Source organism: Mixophyes fleayi, chromosome 11, assembly GCF_038048845.1.
Source record: "Mixophyes fleayi isolate aMixFle1 chromosome 11, aMixFle1.hap1, whole genome shotgun sequence".
NCBI classification, from domain to species: domain Eukaryota; kingdom Metazoa; phylum Chordata; class Amphibia; order Anura; family Limnodynastidae; genus Mixophyes; species Mixophyes fleayi.
This window is the reverse complement of record NC_134412.1, coordinates 30,149,456-30,167,005: the sequence shown is the minus strand read 5'-3', so window position 1 is coordinate 30,167,005 and position 17,550 is coordinate 30,149,456. Positions and strand designations below refer to the sequence as shown.

Here is a 17,550-nt window from a genome sequence, read left to right as displayed (position 1 = left end):
TGTTTTAGGGATGTCCAAAGTGCTCCACACATTATATCAGCAGGGCTTCCATATACAAATGGAACTAGTATATTTAAACGATAAATCTTTACGTGTTAACATGTAAATAGACCCAAATTTTTATTGAACCCTTTGGTGCAGTACTACAAATCTCCAAGTGAAGTGTAAAAAAATTCTGTGCTGGGGGCTTGGGCATTTGGACAGGAAAAAGCCCAGTTCCCTTGAGCCATAAGGCTCCTTAGGGGGACAAGGGTCCTTAGATCCTCCTTCGCTGAAGCTAGGCTGGCCCCTTGACATCCATGACCCCTGGGGCCATAAGGCCTCTTTGGGGCAAGGGCCTTCAGGACCACCTGCACCACAAGGCTAAGGTGGTCCCCTTTCTTCACGAGGAGGGTCAAAGCTTCCCCTGGTGAACTGGCTCTTCAGCTCTCCCCAGAAGGAGGGAACCTCCGATAACTTGGGGAGAGAGTTGCGCTTAAGAGTCTTACCCAAACCCCTCGAGACGTGTGCACAAAAACCACACAAACGAAAAACATGTATAAAGTAGAAGAGTGCTAAGTGCTTGTGTCAATAAATAAAAAAAAGTGCTCATAGGCTAAACAAATTTCTGATCCAGCCAAAAGGCCAGGACCAAGAAATAAAAAGTGATACAGGTTTGACAAATGCATTGTGCTAGTGCCTCTGTGCTAGCTGAGGGTACCTGTCCCACCACTGTGCATTTTCAGGTCATCCCGAGGCCCTGTCCCCTGGGGGCTCAGGCACCTCGGGCTGCATAGACCCAAATATAACACCTGATAAGAATTACTGGCTTGTAGTTTACTAGGTGGTAATCTGACTGAGATCTGCAGAGTCGTCTTAGAAGAAAACCAGGGAGAGATGTACTTATGTCACAGGCCAATGCACATGACTATCATTATTATAAGACAATCACATCAGCTGTAACTGTTTCTCCCTTTGCAGCCATTGCCAGACTAGAGTAGTGGCATGGGATGCAGTTGGCATGGTAACCCGTTACTGCTGCTAATCCATGGTCCCTCAAACCCTCTGATCTTTAGACAGTAAGCTAGGTTGCCTTGTGGGTAATACAACCCTGAATATTATTGAACTAGATCAATAGTCAATAATTAATTAAATTATTCTCTATACCTTAGTCCATGTTCAACCTGCCATTGTCATGAGTGCCCCTGTAGTGATGTATGATATATCTAGAATTAATATAACAACTATATGTCATGTTGGATTTTGCTGAGCAGCAGGAATTTTTCAAGTGCCCCAAATTTCTTTATATATTTCTTTATATATACATGTAACCTATTTGAACTGGCATCTATACAATCTTCTAGCTATCAATACCAATCAAGACCAACTACTGTATAACAATAATTGTGTTTACTTGGAAGTGAAGGCAGAGTGATGATTTATGATATAAGAACAATATTTTTTTCGATATATATATCTGTAGAGCCATGCAATTTCATGGAGTGGTTGAAGATTGCTAGATTACCTAAACTGAAGCATTGTACCAACCATAAATGTAGCAATGTAAGAGATTCTTTTATTATTGTTATTTTTACAAATGAAATTGACTAGCCATCTCCTGTGGCTAGGATCATTCAGTTGCGCTGTTTAAAAATTTATCTCAGAGTGCATTTTATACTATTAGCCTCATGTGTCATCTGTGGTTTCTTTTGTTATCCTGCAGTTTGTACAGAATGATTGTTAAAGTGAAAAAGTACTGAGAGTTCTGTTCCTTTGTTTATTGGTAGAAACAATAGTTCTATAATTGTAATAATGCAAAGGGAGAACCATTAACTGATTGTTGATAGTTCCTACTCACATTGCTAAAATGAGCAAAGTATGTACCATATCAGTGGTTTAGGGACAGCTTAGGGTTGAAAGAATATATGGGTAACGCTCCCCCTTCTGTGAAATATAAGGACATTATATTTAGACATATGAGGAGTTCTGTGACCATAGAAACACTCAAGGCTACAGATATGACTTCTAATATATTATTTATTTGTGCCTCCAAATTACATCAGTTCCTGCTCCATTTGAGCTTACAGTCCAAATTCCCTACTAAACACACGTCACTAGTGTGTAGTTGCCTACTCTCCAGGAATGTCCAGGAGACTCCCGAAATTTTGGGAGTTCTCTCGGACTCCCGGAAGAGCTGGGCAACCTCTCTCATCCTGCTCTCTTCGTTGATGAAGTGAGTGGGGGCGAGGCTAAACGAGTCATCCTGGCCTAACATTGCAATTTGCATGGCCATGCCCACCATGACGGAGCCCCCTCCTGGTGATCATGCTGCCTAAGTTGGCAAGTATGCGTTAGTGTCCACTTTTTCTCACAACCAATATACACTTAGACACATTTTGGTTTCACAATAACATTGCTCATGGTAGGCGTGTTGTTCTCCTCTGCAATAGGGCGATGATCTGTTCACTGGGTACCACTCCATTACTGGCTGCTAGTGAAAAAAAGTTTATGACACACAATTGTGAGATCCTGAAAGCCATTTTAATAATAAATTAGCTGGATGTTCCAGATATTAATATTGTAAGTTTTTGTTTTCTAAGTATCTTCAATCAAGTCAACATTGCATGGTGGCAATTTGGAATCCATAAGGGATATTAATGTAAAAGCTATTGTTTCTCATATAAACCAGATTTTTTTTTAAATGCAGTTTAGAAAATGAAGACTGGTAAAGCTTGATTGATATGGATAATACCACATGTTTCATGTGCGCCAGTTTTCAAAAATGTCTCTGAATATTATTTTATATGTTTTATATCTTTAGACACTTACACATATTGGATCATCAACTATATATGTGAATAAATATTTGACTACCTAATGACCTTGAATGATATTTGGATTTATTGCATCAGAAGCACCTTGCTACCTTTGCATTGAAAAGGTTTATATACTACCATATACTGAACCTGCTGATCAGGATTTCATAAAATGCCAATTCCTGTCTACTAATCTCATAGTTGCCTACTCACCCGGAATGTCCGGGAGACTCACACATTTCTGGGAGTCCTCCCAAACTCCACCAGGTCGGTAAGTTAAATGGAGGGTAGGGGGCTTGGTGACGCGATTCATGCATCATCGTGGCCCCGCCCCCTGCTGTTATAGGCCAAAAATGGTGATGTCAATTTAGGGGTGGGGTCAATTATATTATTCTCCGAGCCCCACCCCCACACTCCCGTCTGCCCCCTGGACCTCCCGGGAATCAAATTGCCAAAGTTGGCTAGTATGACTAATCTGCAATCTACAAATGTGATATACATACATACATACATACATACTCATACAGCATGCTTGTTTAAAAGAGGTTAAACACACAGAAATTAACATATACATTAAAACTTTATGTATGATTTATCTATTCATGTCCCGTGACAAAAGGGGAAAAGTAGGCATGGTTTGATTTTAATGATTGTTTTTGTATTTTCTAGCACAAATATCCATTTTTAAAGGACGCATGCATGCATTGCATGAAATATTTAGTAGGTCATGCTTAACACATGACAAGTACCGTGAGACAGATAAAGGGTAGCGTGGAAGCTACAGCTAATAACCATATACCAGTTGACAATACAGTAAAGGAGTAAATACTTAAGGCCAGGGCCAGATTAACAATGGTCCTGATCATAGCCGGATTAAGGGGGGGGCACAGGGGGCACGTGCCCCAGGCCCCCCTCCCTCTGAGGGCCCCCCGCCACCGCGCGCATAACCTCTACTGATTTTTTTTAACATTTTTTTTCCTTTATGGCGGCGGCGGCAGGGGGCCCTCGGAGAGAGGGGGAGGGTTGCGGTTGGGTTCGGGGCTCCCTGCATTGGTGGGGAGAGCAAGATAGTGTAAAAAAAAAAAATATAGTTACTACTCACCTCATCGCAGCGCCGGCGTCCCTCCTCTCTGCACTGTTTACACTGAATGACAGGTGTGACGTCATCAAGTCACGCCTCTCATTCAGTGAGGAGCAGTGCGGAGAGGACCAGGAAAGAAACAGGAAGACAGAAGAGAAGAAAGAAGCTACAAGATAGGTAAGTAAAAAAAAAACAAGGGAATAACGAAGAAAGGGACACTATGTGGGAAAAATGGGGAGAAGAAAAGGACACTATGTAGGAAAAAAGGAGAAGAAAGGGACACTATGTAGGAAAAAGGAGGAGAAGAAAGGGACACTATGTAGGAAAAAGGGGGAGAAGAAAGGGACACTATGTAGGAAAAAGGAGAAGAAAGGGACACTATGTAGGAAAAAGGGGGAGAAGAAAGGGACACTATGTAGGAAAAAGGGGAGAAGAAAGGGACACTATGTAGGAGAAAGGGACACTATGTAGAAAAAAGGTGGAGAAGAAAGGGACACTATGTAGGAAAAAGGGGGAGAAGAAAGGGACAGTATGTAGGAAACAGGGGGAAAAGAAAGGGACAGTATGTAGGAAAAAGGGGGAGAAGAAATGGACAGTATGTAGGAAAAAGGGGGAGAAGAAAGGGACACTATGTAGGAAAAAGGAGAAGAAAGGGACACTATGTAGGAAAAAGGGGGAGAAGAAAGGGACACTATGTAGGAAAAAGGGGGAGAAGAAAGGGACACTATGTAGGAAAAAGGGGGAGAAGAAAGGGACACTATGTAGGAAAAAGGGGGAGAAGAAAGGGACACTATGTAGCAAAAAGGGAGAAGAAAGGGACACTATGTAGGAAAAAGGGGGAGAAGAAAGGGACACTATGTAGGAAAAAGGGGGAGAAGAAAGGGACACTATGTAGGAAAAAGGGGGAGAAGAAAGGGACACTATGTAGGAAAAAGGGGGAGAAGAAAGGGACACTATGTAGCAAAAAGGGAGAAGAAAGGGACACTATGTAGGAAAAAGTGGGAGAAGAAAGGGACAGTATGTAGGAAAAAAGGAGAAGAAAGGGACACTATGTAGGAAAAAGGGGGAGAAGAAAGGGACACTATGTAGGAAAAAAGGAGAGGAACGGCACACTATGTAGGAAAAAGGGGGAGAAGAAAGGGACACTATGTAGGAAAAAGGGGGAGAAGAAAGGGACACTATGTAGGAGAAAAGGAGAGGAACGGCACACTATGTAGGAAAAAGGGGGAGAAGAAAGGGACACTATGTAGGAAAAAAGGAGAAGAAAGGGACACTATGTAGGAAAAAGGGGGAGAAGAAAGGGACACTATGTAGGAAAAAGGGGGAAAAGAAAGGGACACTATGTAGGAAAAAAGGGGAGAAGAAAAGGACACTATGTAGGAAAAAAGGAGAAGAAAAGGACACTATGTAGGAAAAAAGGAGAAGAAAGGGACACTATGTAGGAAAAAGGGGGAGAAGAAAGGGACACTATGTAGGAAAAATGGGGAGAAGAAAGGGACACTATGTAGGAAAAATGGGGAGAAGAAAGGGACACTATGTAGGAAAAAGGGGGAGAAGAAAGGGACACTATGTAGGAAAAAGGGGGAGAAGAAAGGGACACTATGTAGGAAAAAGGGGAGAAGAAAGGGACAGTATGTAGGAAAAAGGGGGAGGAGAAAGGGACACTATGTAGGAAAAAAGGAGAGGAACGGCACACTATGTAGGAAAAAGGGGGAGAAGAAAGGGACACTATGTAGGAAAAAGGGGGAGAAGAAAGGGACACTATGTAGGAGAAAAGGAGAGGAACGGCACACTATGTAGGAAAAAGGGGGAGAAGAAAGGGACACTATGTAGGAAAAAAGGAGAAGAAAGGGACACTATGTAGGAAAAAGGGGGAGAAGAAAGGGACACTATGTAGGAAAAAGGGGGAGAAGAAAGGGACACTATGTAGGAAAAAAGGGGAGAAGAAAAGGACACTATGTAGGAAAAAAGGAGAAGAAAAGGACACTATGTAGGAAAAAAGGAGAAGAAAGGGACACTATGTAGGAAAAAGGGGGAGAAGAAAGGGACACTATGTAGGAAAAAGGGGGAGAAGAAAGGGACACTATGTAGGAAAAATGGGGAGAAGAAAGGGACACTATGTAGGAAAAAGGGGGAGAAGAAAGGGACACTATGTAGGAAAAAGGGGAGAAGAAAGGGACACTATTTAGGAAAAAGGGGAGAAGAAAAGGACAGTATGTAGGAAAAAGGGGGAGAAGAAAGGGACAGTATATAGGAAAAAGGGGGAGAAGAAAGGGACAGTATGTAGGAAAAAGGGGGAGAAAAAAAGGGACACTATGTAGGAAAAAGGAGAAGAAAGGAACACTATGTAGGAAAAAGGGGGAGAAGAAAGGGACACTATGTAGTAAAAAAGGAGAAGAAAGGGACACTATGTAGGAAAAAGGGGGAGAAGAAAGGGACAGTATGTAGGAAACAGGGGGAAAAGAAAGGGACAGTATGTAGGAAAAAGGGGGAGAAGAAAGGGACAGTATGTAGGAAAAAGGGGGAGAAGAAAGGGACACTATGTAGGAAAAAGGAGAAGAAAGGGACACTATGTAGGAAAAAGGGGGAGAAGAAAGGGACACTATGTAGGAAAAGGGGAGAAGAAAGGGACACTATGTAGGAAAAAGGGGGAGAAGAAAGGGACACTATGTAGGAAAAAGGGGGAGAAGAAAGGGACACTATGTAGGAAAAAGGGGGAGAAGAAAGGGACACTATGTAGCAAAAAGGGAGAAGAAAGGGACACTATGTAGGAAAAAGGGGGAGAAGAAAGGGACACTATGTAGGAAAAAAGGAGAAGAAAGGGACACTATGTAGGAAAAAGGGGGAGAAGAAAGGGACACTATGTAGGAAAAAGGGGGAGAAGAAAGGGACACTATGTAGGAAAAAGGGGGAGAAGAAAGGGACACTATGTAGCAAAAAGGGAGAAGAAAGGGACACTATGTAGGAAAAAGGGGGAGAAGAAAGGGACACTATTTAGGAAAAAAGGAGAAGAAAGGGACACTATGTAGGAAAAAGGGGGAGAAGAAAGGGACACTATGTAGGAAAAAGGGGGAGAAGAAAGGGACACTATGTAGGAAAAAAGGAGAAAAAAGGCACACTATGTAGGAAAAAAGGAGAAGAAAGGGACACTATGTAGGAAAAAGGGGGAGAAGAAAGGGACACTATGTAGCAAAAAGGGAGAAGAAAGGGACACTATGTAGGAAAAAGGGGGAGAAGAAAGGGACACTATTTAGGAAAAAAGGAGAAGAAAGGGACACTATGTAGGAAAAAGGGGGAGAAGAAATAGACACTATGTAGGAAAAAGGGGGAGAAGAAAGGGACACTATGTAGGAAAAAAGGAGAAAAAAGGCATACTATGTAGGAAAAAAGGAGAAGAAAGGGACACTATGTAGGAAAAAGGGGGAGAAGAAAGGGACACTATGTAGGTAAAAGGGGGAGAAGAAAGGGACACTATGTAGGAAAAAGGGGGAGAAGAAAGGGACACTATGTAGGAAAAAGGGGGAGAAGAAAGGGACACTATGTAGGAAAAAGGGGGAGAAGAAAGGGACACTATGTAGGAAAAAGGGGAGAAGAAAGGGACAGTATGTAGCAAAAAGGGGGAGAAGAAAGGGACACTATGGAGGAAAAAGGGGGAGAAGAGAGGCACAGTATGGAGGAAAAAGGGGGAGAAGAGAGGCACAGTAAGGAAAAAGGGGGAGAAGAGAGGCACAGTAAGGATAAAAGGGGGAGAGGAGAGGCACAGTAAGAAAAAAGGGGGAGAAGAGAAGCACAGTAAGGTAAAAAGGGAGATAAGAGAGGCACAGTAAGGAAAAAAGGGGGAGAAGAGAAGCACAGTAAGGAAAAAGGGGGAGAAGAGAAGCACAGTAAGGTAAAAAGGGGGAGAAGAGAGGAACAGTAAGGAAAAAGGGGGAGAAGAGAGGCACAATAGTGGGGACAATTAATTAATTTAAGATGGGGTGGTTTGGGCGCTACTGAATGTGGGGGTGAGTTTGGGGAGAATGAGGTCCCTTTATTAAAATGTGCCTATGAATTATTTAATGGCAGTGACGGTTGCGGGAAATAGGTATATTTCTGAAATGTAAATACTATTAATTTATTGCTGGGGCTGTTTGTAGGGAGGGAAATAGGTTTATTTATTAAATGTGAATACTATTATTTTAATGTTGGGGCTGGAGGAAGGCCTAATTATTAATCATGGGTGGTACTAATTTAACGACGGGGGTGGCTGTAATTTTCTAAATGTACCCATTTTTTTTCCCAAGTAGGGCCCCTAACATTCCAGGATCCAGACAAGCCGCAACTAAAGAAACCTGCAGCACAGGTGGTGAAAGTGAGAAGAACAGGTAGGAGAGAGCAGCAAAGTCTGTGAAATGTTGTGATTCTAGTGGGACAATCCCAATTTTTGGTGACCGTTCAATGGTGTACACAACAATGTAGGTTTTCTGTCTGTAGGAGAAAACCCAATGATGCTAGTTTTAATGCGCATTATAAATTTTATTTTTAAAGTTCGGTATCATTGCTAGTTTTAGTGTACGTTATCAATGTTATTTTTAATGTATGATATCATTGCTAGTTTTAATGTGTGGTGTCAATACCCATTTTAATGTGGTGTTTTGATGATTGTTTTAATGTACAGTATTTTAGTTTGTGGAAGCAATGATTTTTCTTATGCAGACAACCTAAGCGAGCCCTCTGGGAGAGCTGTAAGGGGGGTATTCAATTGTTTCTTTTAACGCGCTAAAACCAAAAAAAACGAGCGCTCTAAAAATATTACCGTTAATACGGTAATTACTCGCTAAATTTCATCTCGCAGCTCCCTGAGCAGTGAGCTGAAATTCAGACCGCTGGCAGCGAGTAAGTACCGTATTAACTGTTTACGTGCGCAAAATTACCGTATAATATGAAGTTTTTTTCGAGCGCTCGTTTTTTTTTGTTTTAGCGCGTTAAAAGAAACAATTGAATACCCCCCTAAGTGTCATACTGTGGGCTGTAGGTGATGTAATTCAGTATGTGTCACTATGCCCTTAATTTTAGATCTTAGGGGCCCCCTGTCTTAAGTGCCCCGGGCCCCCCGAAGCCTTAATCCAGCTCTGGTCCTGATGGGGCTGCAGCCCCAGGCCTATCCACAGAAATAGTCCCAGGCCAACCAGGAGGGGGAAAAATATATATATTTTTATTTAATTTTTTTATGGAAGTACCTGGCGGAGAGGGGGGAAGGGGGGGTTCAGAGTGATGAGTGGTGTGGGATGGTGATGTGGACCGCTGGCGGCTTCACCGGTTGCCAGGGGGTGGTCCCGTCATTGGAGAACAACAAGCAGCCAAACACAAGGCTGCCTGTTGCTGAGTGGGGTGGGGTCTGTAGCTAAAGAGACTGTGTGTGACTCGTGCTGTGTGACTCATGCATGTACCAATTTCCACCCAGTCCCGGAGGTCAGCGGTGCTCAACACGACTGGTAGAAACAATTTATTTTTAACAGGGGATATGTGATAACAGACCCAACAGGGGATATGTGACAACAGGAGATATGTGACAACATAGATATGCGACAACAGGAGATATGTAACAACAGAGGATATGTGACAACAGGGGATATGTGACAACAGGGGATATGTGACAACAGAGATATGTGACAACAGGCCCAACAGGGATATGTGACAACAGGGGATATGTGACAACAGAGGATATGTGACAACAGGGGATTTGTGACAACAGAGGATATGTGACAACAGGGGATATGTGACAACAGGAGATATGTAACAACAGAGGATATGTGACAACAGGGGAAATGTGACAACAGGGGATATGTGACAACAGAGATATGTGACAACAGGCCCAACAGGGATATGTGACAACAGGGGATATGTGACAACAGAGGATATGTGACAACAGGGGATATGTGACAACAGGGGATATGTGACAACAGAGATATGTGACAACAGGCCCAACAGGGATATGTGACAACAGGGGATATGTGACAACAGAGGATATGTGACAACAGGGGGTATGTGACAACAGGGGATATGTGACAACAGGGGGTATGTGACAACAGGGGATATGTGACAACAGGGGATTTGTGACAACAGGGGATTTGTGACAACAGAGGATATGTAACAACAGGATATATGTAACAACAGGAGATATGTAACAACAGAAGATATGTGACAACAGGGGATATGTAACAACGGGATATGTGACAACAGGGGATATGTGAAAACGGGGGATATGTAACAACAGACCCAACAGGGCATATGTGAAAATATAATATGCATGTGTCAATAACCCGTGTGTATTAGCATAGGAATCTGTTCCTTTTCTTACAACAAAATTACCAACTTTTTCAATGGTGGTTATAACCTGGTGCAACTGACAGTTAACTGCATTTGACTAATTGTATTTTGAAGTCTGCTCAGATGTATGAACACTTGAAGAAAGAATAGTTATATATAACAAATCTTATACATTCCTCTTTCGCCATTTGAGGTGTTATGAGTAATGAAAATGACCAACAGCTGATAATCACATTCTTACACATTAACTGCACAGTTAGTTTATATCAATAAAAATCATATTTTGCCCTCTGTATTGTGTGGCAGTGACAAGGGTGCTATGTGTTGTATGGTGGTCACAAGTGTGCTATGTATTGTGTGGCGGTCACAAGGGTGCTGTATATTGTGTGGTAGTCACAAGATAGCTATGTATTTTGTGGCGGTCACAAGGGTGCTGTGTATCGTGTAGCGGTTCCAAGGGTGCTATGTATTATGTGGCGGTCACAAGGGTGCAATGCATTCTGTGTTGGTCACAAGGGTGCTGTGTGGTCTTTCGCTGCTGTAGCACATCCACCTTAAGGTTGGATGTTCTATGCATTCAGAGATGCTCTTCTGCATTCCATTGTTGTGTGACAGGATCATTTAGCTTATGAGTCACTTTTACCTTTGCAGTCTGGCTGGACCGAAATGCAAAATGTAGACTTAACGTTGTGTATCAAGCTCCTATTGTCCCATAGATTGTAAGATTGCGAGCAGGGCCTTCTCACCTCTTTGTCTGTTTTACCCAGTTTGTTTATTAGTTTACTGTGTTTGTTCCCAATTGTCCCCAATTGTAAAGCGCTACGGAATATGTTGGCGTTCTATAAATAAATGATGATGATGATGATATAGATGGACAGGGTGGGTAGGTTGAGAGATTATTTAGGGAGGGACAGCAAACATAGATATATCAACCAAAGGTAAAGCACCACAAAAATTGTTAGACAGACCGGAGTCTGTCAGACAGGTAACTGTAAACTGAAACAGGTAGCCAGGGAGGGATCAGTATCAGGGTGGGATTTACTAAAGTGCGATTTAGTGAAGCAGCCAGTTTGTCATAATTTTTTTTGCTAGTTTTCAAAATGTCACAAGCCAAACCTCTCAAAAACGTTTTTTTTTCTAAATCACCCATTAGATATCAATGTCCCGATTTTTTCACATAGTAAGAATCCATGGCAATAAAACTATCAAGCTGCGGTTTGATATACTGCTGTAAAAGAGGGATGATTGCGCAAGGCGCAATGCTAGGGGGAGCACAGTTTATGAATAGTTTAGGTTCATTTGGTTAAAATTGAGGGCTGGGGGGGGGGGGGGGGGGCAGTTTTCCTTCATGTCCCAGGCGCTAAATTTTAAGCTATTTTAAGTTACGGCTCTGCTCCAGACATACGTGTAAAGAAAAGCCTACTTATGTGTGTATGTTGAGTCGCCTGTATCTCCAGACATGTCCAACTGAATACGACACTATTTCTTCATCAAGCGTACTTCAAGGACCTAATTTAGAGTAGGAAGCAAAGTCTGTGTAAAAAGTGTAGGAGTGGGAGTGTGCCGCAGCTTGGTAGGGTATTACGAGTGGCAAGCAACCCCAGTCATGTCCCACTCTTAATACCCTATCGAGCTGTGAGCAGTTCCTGCAGCTAGCTAACCGCTTGCGTCACCTAATTCCTGCCGCACAGCTTTAGCCCTTTTTTGACGTGTGTTGCGTCTGCGCCTCACCGCGACTAGGATGTATTTACATGGTCAAGTCTTCACTATTCTGCGTTCCTCCCATTCTCTCGTAGTGAGTTGCAAGCTGTCGTAAGTGTTAATTGCATCCAAGATGCAGGCGGATTTGGTGCTTGCTGCACGTGCGTGATAGTGTTTTTTTGTTGGATGCGCCTAAAATGGACTTTGCGTCCGACTCTAAATGAGGTCCCAAGTGTACAAATGTGAATACTTGCTTCTAACCTTGCCATACAATATATGACCATTTGACTTGTGATAAATAGTTAATTTTTTGCTATATGATCTGCAACTTTGTATTTAATCTATTTCGTTTGAAACCAAATGAATAACATTACATATGAAAGTTCAGTTCACAGTAGGAATAGAACATGCAATCAGATAATTAGGGCAGGGGGAATAGTGCAGACTTCTTATAACATGGAATTGGCACAGGACAGGGGCTAACGGGAAAAGGAATGAGCTGGTTAAGTGAAAACCACAGTCAATTGTGAACGATTTGTGTACAATCCCCAGTCTGCCTGACAGGGGGCGCTGTTCAAGCATGTAATACAGTCATTAACTAGTAGCACTTTAACCACCCGGGCGACTGCACAGCCTAAATAACATTGTCCATTGCAAGATTCTCTTACTTTAGCATGTGATTCCTCAGTGGAGAGAACAGGTAGGTTCCTGACCAAGCTTTGTTTTGTCAAGCTACTGACTAATGTGGTATTTTATTCATGAGGACCTGCTGGGATGTCCTGTCACTCTTTCAGGACAGCTAGATATAGTTACTGCTGCTTTGGACTATCCTGAAAGTCGATACTGCTAAGAGATGCTTAAGTGTTACTGTAAACTTAAATTACGTTCAGCTGTTGTTTTTGTGTCTACTAAAGGTTGATTTTATTTTTAAACAAAGATTCCATGAAATAATGTTTAGCTTAGAAGTTGTTGATTGAACTAGGGAGGGGAGTATGGAGCTCATGATAAAGTGCAACTGAAGGGATCCTTAAAGATAAATAAGAGCCACTAATTGACTTTAATATATGCCAAAGGTTTTGTATTAGTAAGCTGAATAATAGATCTGAGATAACTGGAGTGTTTATAGTCAGCTAAATATGTCCACCATGCTTTTTTTCACTCCTCTGTAGCAGGTTGTCATATAGGGGGGAGGTTATTTAATTACAGAGCCAGGGGCACTAAAAGGATGGGGGCACCGGGCAGTGCCAGTGATGTTACTGTAATTAAGAAGACTGCATGTTCAGCTCTTTATCAGTGTCAGATCCAGACATTGTCCTGAAGATGTAGGAGGAGCTTCAGCTGTCTATAATTGAATAGAGAAGTAATACTTTTACTTTTTAACACAGTTGTTCTGGAATGTCATGTTCACACTGAACACTGTATCTTTCCACCGTGGTTCAAAGGGGAACATTGACATTTTCAGAGGTTCTTGGAATGGGTTGGGCTTTATTTTGATCCTTCAGTAATGTATACAGTCAAAACATTAGGTTCACTGCCAAAATATTAATTTTGCACAGCATGCAGCAAACTTAATATATTAAATTAATTAGTGCTGTTAAAGCAACAAACAATAAATTTAATGCAGCGCACATCACAAATTTAACCGGCTAATGCATTATTGTGCCACCAAAGCCTTTTATTCGAGTGTTATTACAGCATAGAGGTGACAGACACAATCCCTAACTGTGAGGCTTGGCAGGTCTATAACTGCAGACTGGACTGTGTCTAGGGTCTCTGCTGCTTGAGACGGCAATTGAAATGTCGCTCCTTTTATCCTGCTTACAAAAGTGGCGTTTTCAGCCTGGCCATTAGTAGTGATGTGATTTGTCAGTGTCCATATTTCGGAAAGTCGCTGTTGAAGTCTGCAGGTGATTTGAAGTGCCGGGTATACTGGCAGTCTATCATACAGTCGGTGGATATTTTCATGTGGTCGCACTTACAGTCATCGTCATTTTTTGGCCGTAGTAATTAGTGGCGGGATTACAAATGCCGCCGAAGTGAGTACCACCGAGGGGATGTGGAAAGAGGTGGTTAGGAGTCAGTTAAATAGGTCACGGGGGCTTATTTATTAAAATGCAGTGTAAGGCTGATTTTCTATCTCGGCCTATCGCCGCTATCTGTCATTAAAAACTGTTTCGGAGCAGTAAGGTCTAATTTACTACTTTGCTGGCTCATCTTTAAGCAGTACACGCATGAGTGACCTGGGTCACTGAAACCTCATACATATAACTCTGTTATTATTATCATTTGTAAGGCGCTACAGTGCTCCGCAGCACCATACGATATGGGGGACAGGACATACATAGTGCAAGGACATACAATGCTGTTATATGTCAGGTTATATGCGCTCTCGAACAAGTAAGCTTTCAAGAATGGTTGAAAAGCTTGGACACTCTTCGACTGCTGCTGTGAGTAGTTTGATGTGGAATGCCAGGTAACGATACTGCTGATTTAGTTGCAGTATTGGTCAATGCAAATAACCTTGTAGCAGAAACTGCTGCTTCCATGCCACTTACTCTGGGCTGGAATTTGGCAGCATTACTTTGGTACATATACTATAAGATCAGTGGGCCATGTTGAAAGACAAGCGCTTCTTTGTTTTGTGTGATGGAAAAATATGCACAAATGCGGGGGTATGACTGATAGGGTGGATTGTGGCATGTAGGTGGAAAACCTGGATGAGTTTGCTGACCTAGGTCCAAAGCCACTTGTCTGGATAGATAGTATACGTGTAGATTGTTAGCCCTGTGACTTTTTTTTTTTAACCTGGGGATGGAAAAACATTTCATAGCCAGGTGTTGGGAAAGTCAGATATTAAAGGCCTCATAACTGAGACTTTTAAAGAGCACATTCTCTATGTCCTTTTCATTACATACTTCCCAACTATCACTATTTTGGTAGGACTGTCCCAATTTACAGACCCCTTGAAAGAGACATGGCTTTGTGATAATGTCTGCATTTATAGGGTAGATCTGATTGTGGTTTGGGTGGATCATGGGAGGGGCTCATTTGTGTCTAAATTAAAATGTTTGAAATGTTAGGAGATATGTCATTACAGCGTTCACTCAAACTCAGGTGTATTGTAATTCAGTGGCGGATTCAGGGGGGCGGGCAGTACAAGTCCTTTAAATTTTGGTCCAAGACGCCATTAAAAACGTGTGGAGGGAGCAGGGCCAATCACGGGTGGTGGGTGGGGTTTTCCAGGGCTAGCCAATCAGAATGAAGGAGGGACGTGATTATGAAAAATCACACCCCCCTAAAAATTACGTCTAGGTCCGCCCCTGATGTAATTCAACACAGCAAAAATACAGTTGTTGTCAGAACTTATCCTTAACACTGCATATCTTTGTGTATCTAGCAAAATGAAAACATGAGGTATTGGTTTATATTTTGATCAAAACATTTAAGCCTGCATCCAAGCGTCAAGGGCACCTCATTGTATTATTCTAGCTTTAATTCAACACATGCTTGTACTGATATATTGATATATTTTGCCCTCATTTTGGATTGCACTTAGCAGACATTTGGCTTTCTGGTTGTTTTATTTGGTTAAATTCCACATCAACACCAGGACAAGAGTTTCTACAAATTGTAGCATAGCCAAAATATTAGGTCAGGGACACACGTAGGGGGGTTCCCAACCCCCACTCCCCCCCCCACTGTTGAATCATTTCAGCTGACCTTAAACATTTAAAGAGTAGTACTTAGAATGAATCATAGCTCAGTACCTAAGAATCATGTAACTTAGTCTTCAGAAACATGGCCGCTGTACTGGTATACTAGATTTTTGATAGATAAGATATTAGAACAATCTTTCCCTCTTGTAACAAAAATGCTGAGACTAAAGTTAACTAAGCATTTAGCTAAGAGACTTATTACTATTATTGAGTTTATTTTCACTGTGACAAGAGAGGTAAGATGAGTGTCTCTTGAAGTAGCAGAAAGCGTATAGTGTTAGTTACTTGCACTTTTCAGCCATAACATTAAAACAACTGATAAGTGAAGTGAATAATATTGAGTATCTTGTTAAAATTGTATCTCTCAAGAGTTGGGATATATTAGGCAGCATGTGAACAGTCAGTTCTTGAAGTTGATGTGTTGGCATCAGGAAAAATAGGCAAGCATAAGGATCTAAGGAACTTTGACAAAGGCCAAATTGGCTAGACGACTGAGTCAGAGCATTTCCAAAACAATAAGTTTTGTGGGGTGTTCCCTGTATGCAGAGGTTAGTACCTACCAAAGCGGTCCAAGGAAGGACAGCCAGTGAACCAATGACTGGGTTATGGGCGCCCGAGGCTCATTGATCTGTGTGGGGAGCAAAGGTTAGCCTACTGGTCCAATCCCACAGAAGAGTTACTGTAGCACAAACTGGTGAAAAAGTTAATGCTGGGTAAGATAGAAAGGTGTCAGAAAACACAGTACATTGCAGCTTACTGCATATGGGGCTTCATGACTGCAGACTATTCAGAATACCCATGTTGACCCCTGTCCACCACTGATGGTGCCTAATATGGGCACATGAGCACCTGAACTGGACCATGGAGCAGTGGATGGAGGTGGCCTTGTCTGATGAATCATGTTTTCTTTTACATCATGTGGATGGCTGGGTGCATTGTATAGACCAGGGGAAGAGATGGCACCAGGATGCATTATGGGAAGAATGCAAGCCGACGGAGGCAGTGTGATGCTCTGGGCAATGTTCTGTTGGGAAGCCTTGGGTCATGGCATTGATGTAGATGTTACTTTGACACATACCACCTACCTGAACATTGTTGAAGGCCAAGTACACCTCTTCATGGCAGTGGTATTCCCTGATGGCAGTGACCTTTTATAGCAGTATAATGCACCCTGCCACACAGCAAAAATTGGAAAGGTTTAAGGAACATGACAAAGAGTTCAAGGTGTCCACTTGGCCTCCAAATTCCCCAGATCTCAGTCCAACGAGCTTCTGTGGGATGTGCTGGAAACAAGTCTGAGCCATGGAGGCCTCACATCGCAACTTACAGGACTTAAAGGATCTGCTTCTATTGTCTTGGTACCATATACCCCAAGACACCTTGTGAAGTCCATGCCTCAACGGGTCAGTTTGGTGGCACAAGGGAAACCTACACAATATTAGTCAGGTGGTTTTAATGTTGTGACTGATCAGTGTATATCTTAGTTGTTTTATTCCTTGATTGGCCCGATAATCGAGTGAAAAACCTGTAGTGTGTACCCAGCTTTAATAAGCTTGTCAGTATCTTTAACTGATGCGGATATGTAGTGCTACAGTCTCACACTGCAGGAGCAGTAGAATATTACCCAGATTTATTGTGATAATATTACAGCATATCTAGGCAGTCTGCAGCCTCTGGGACCAAAACTCCTTTTGCTTGTAGTGCTGTCTGCTAATTAGCAATTGACCCAGATGAGGATACTCCCTCTCTGGCCAGGGACTAACATTATATGGCCACAAGAGCAACTAATTGCAGGGCTCACCCAGGGGTTCACTCACACAGATCACTTGTAAAGCATGTCTCTATGTGGCTCTCCAGCACTCCTCACTGGTTGGACTCAAACTAGCTCCTATGCTTTGCTTAGGCTCCTCCCTCTCTCTCAGTCTCTCTTGCTCCACTCTTCTCCAAA

General features: G+C 42.3%; 1 protein-coding gene across 5 annotated transcripts in view; it reads left to right on the top strand.

Annotated features, from left to right (window-relative positions):
- LOC142107631 (galactoside alpha-(1,2)-fucosyltransferase 2-like) overlaps window positions 1-17,550 on the top strand; it is a 211,236-nt gene that overhangs the window by 8,664 nt on the left and 185,022 nt on the right. The window contains exon 1 of one of the 5 annotated variants that reach the window (XM_075191174.1): window positions 12,512-12,586. The exons of the other annotated variants lie outside the window; for them this stretch is intronic. The gene's annotated coding sequence lies outside the window, so the exon portion shown is untranslated. Of the gene's footprint in view, window positions 1-12,511; window positions 12,587-17,550 lie in introns of those variants that run through there. 5 annotated transcript variants of the gene reach the window in all.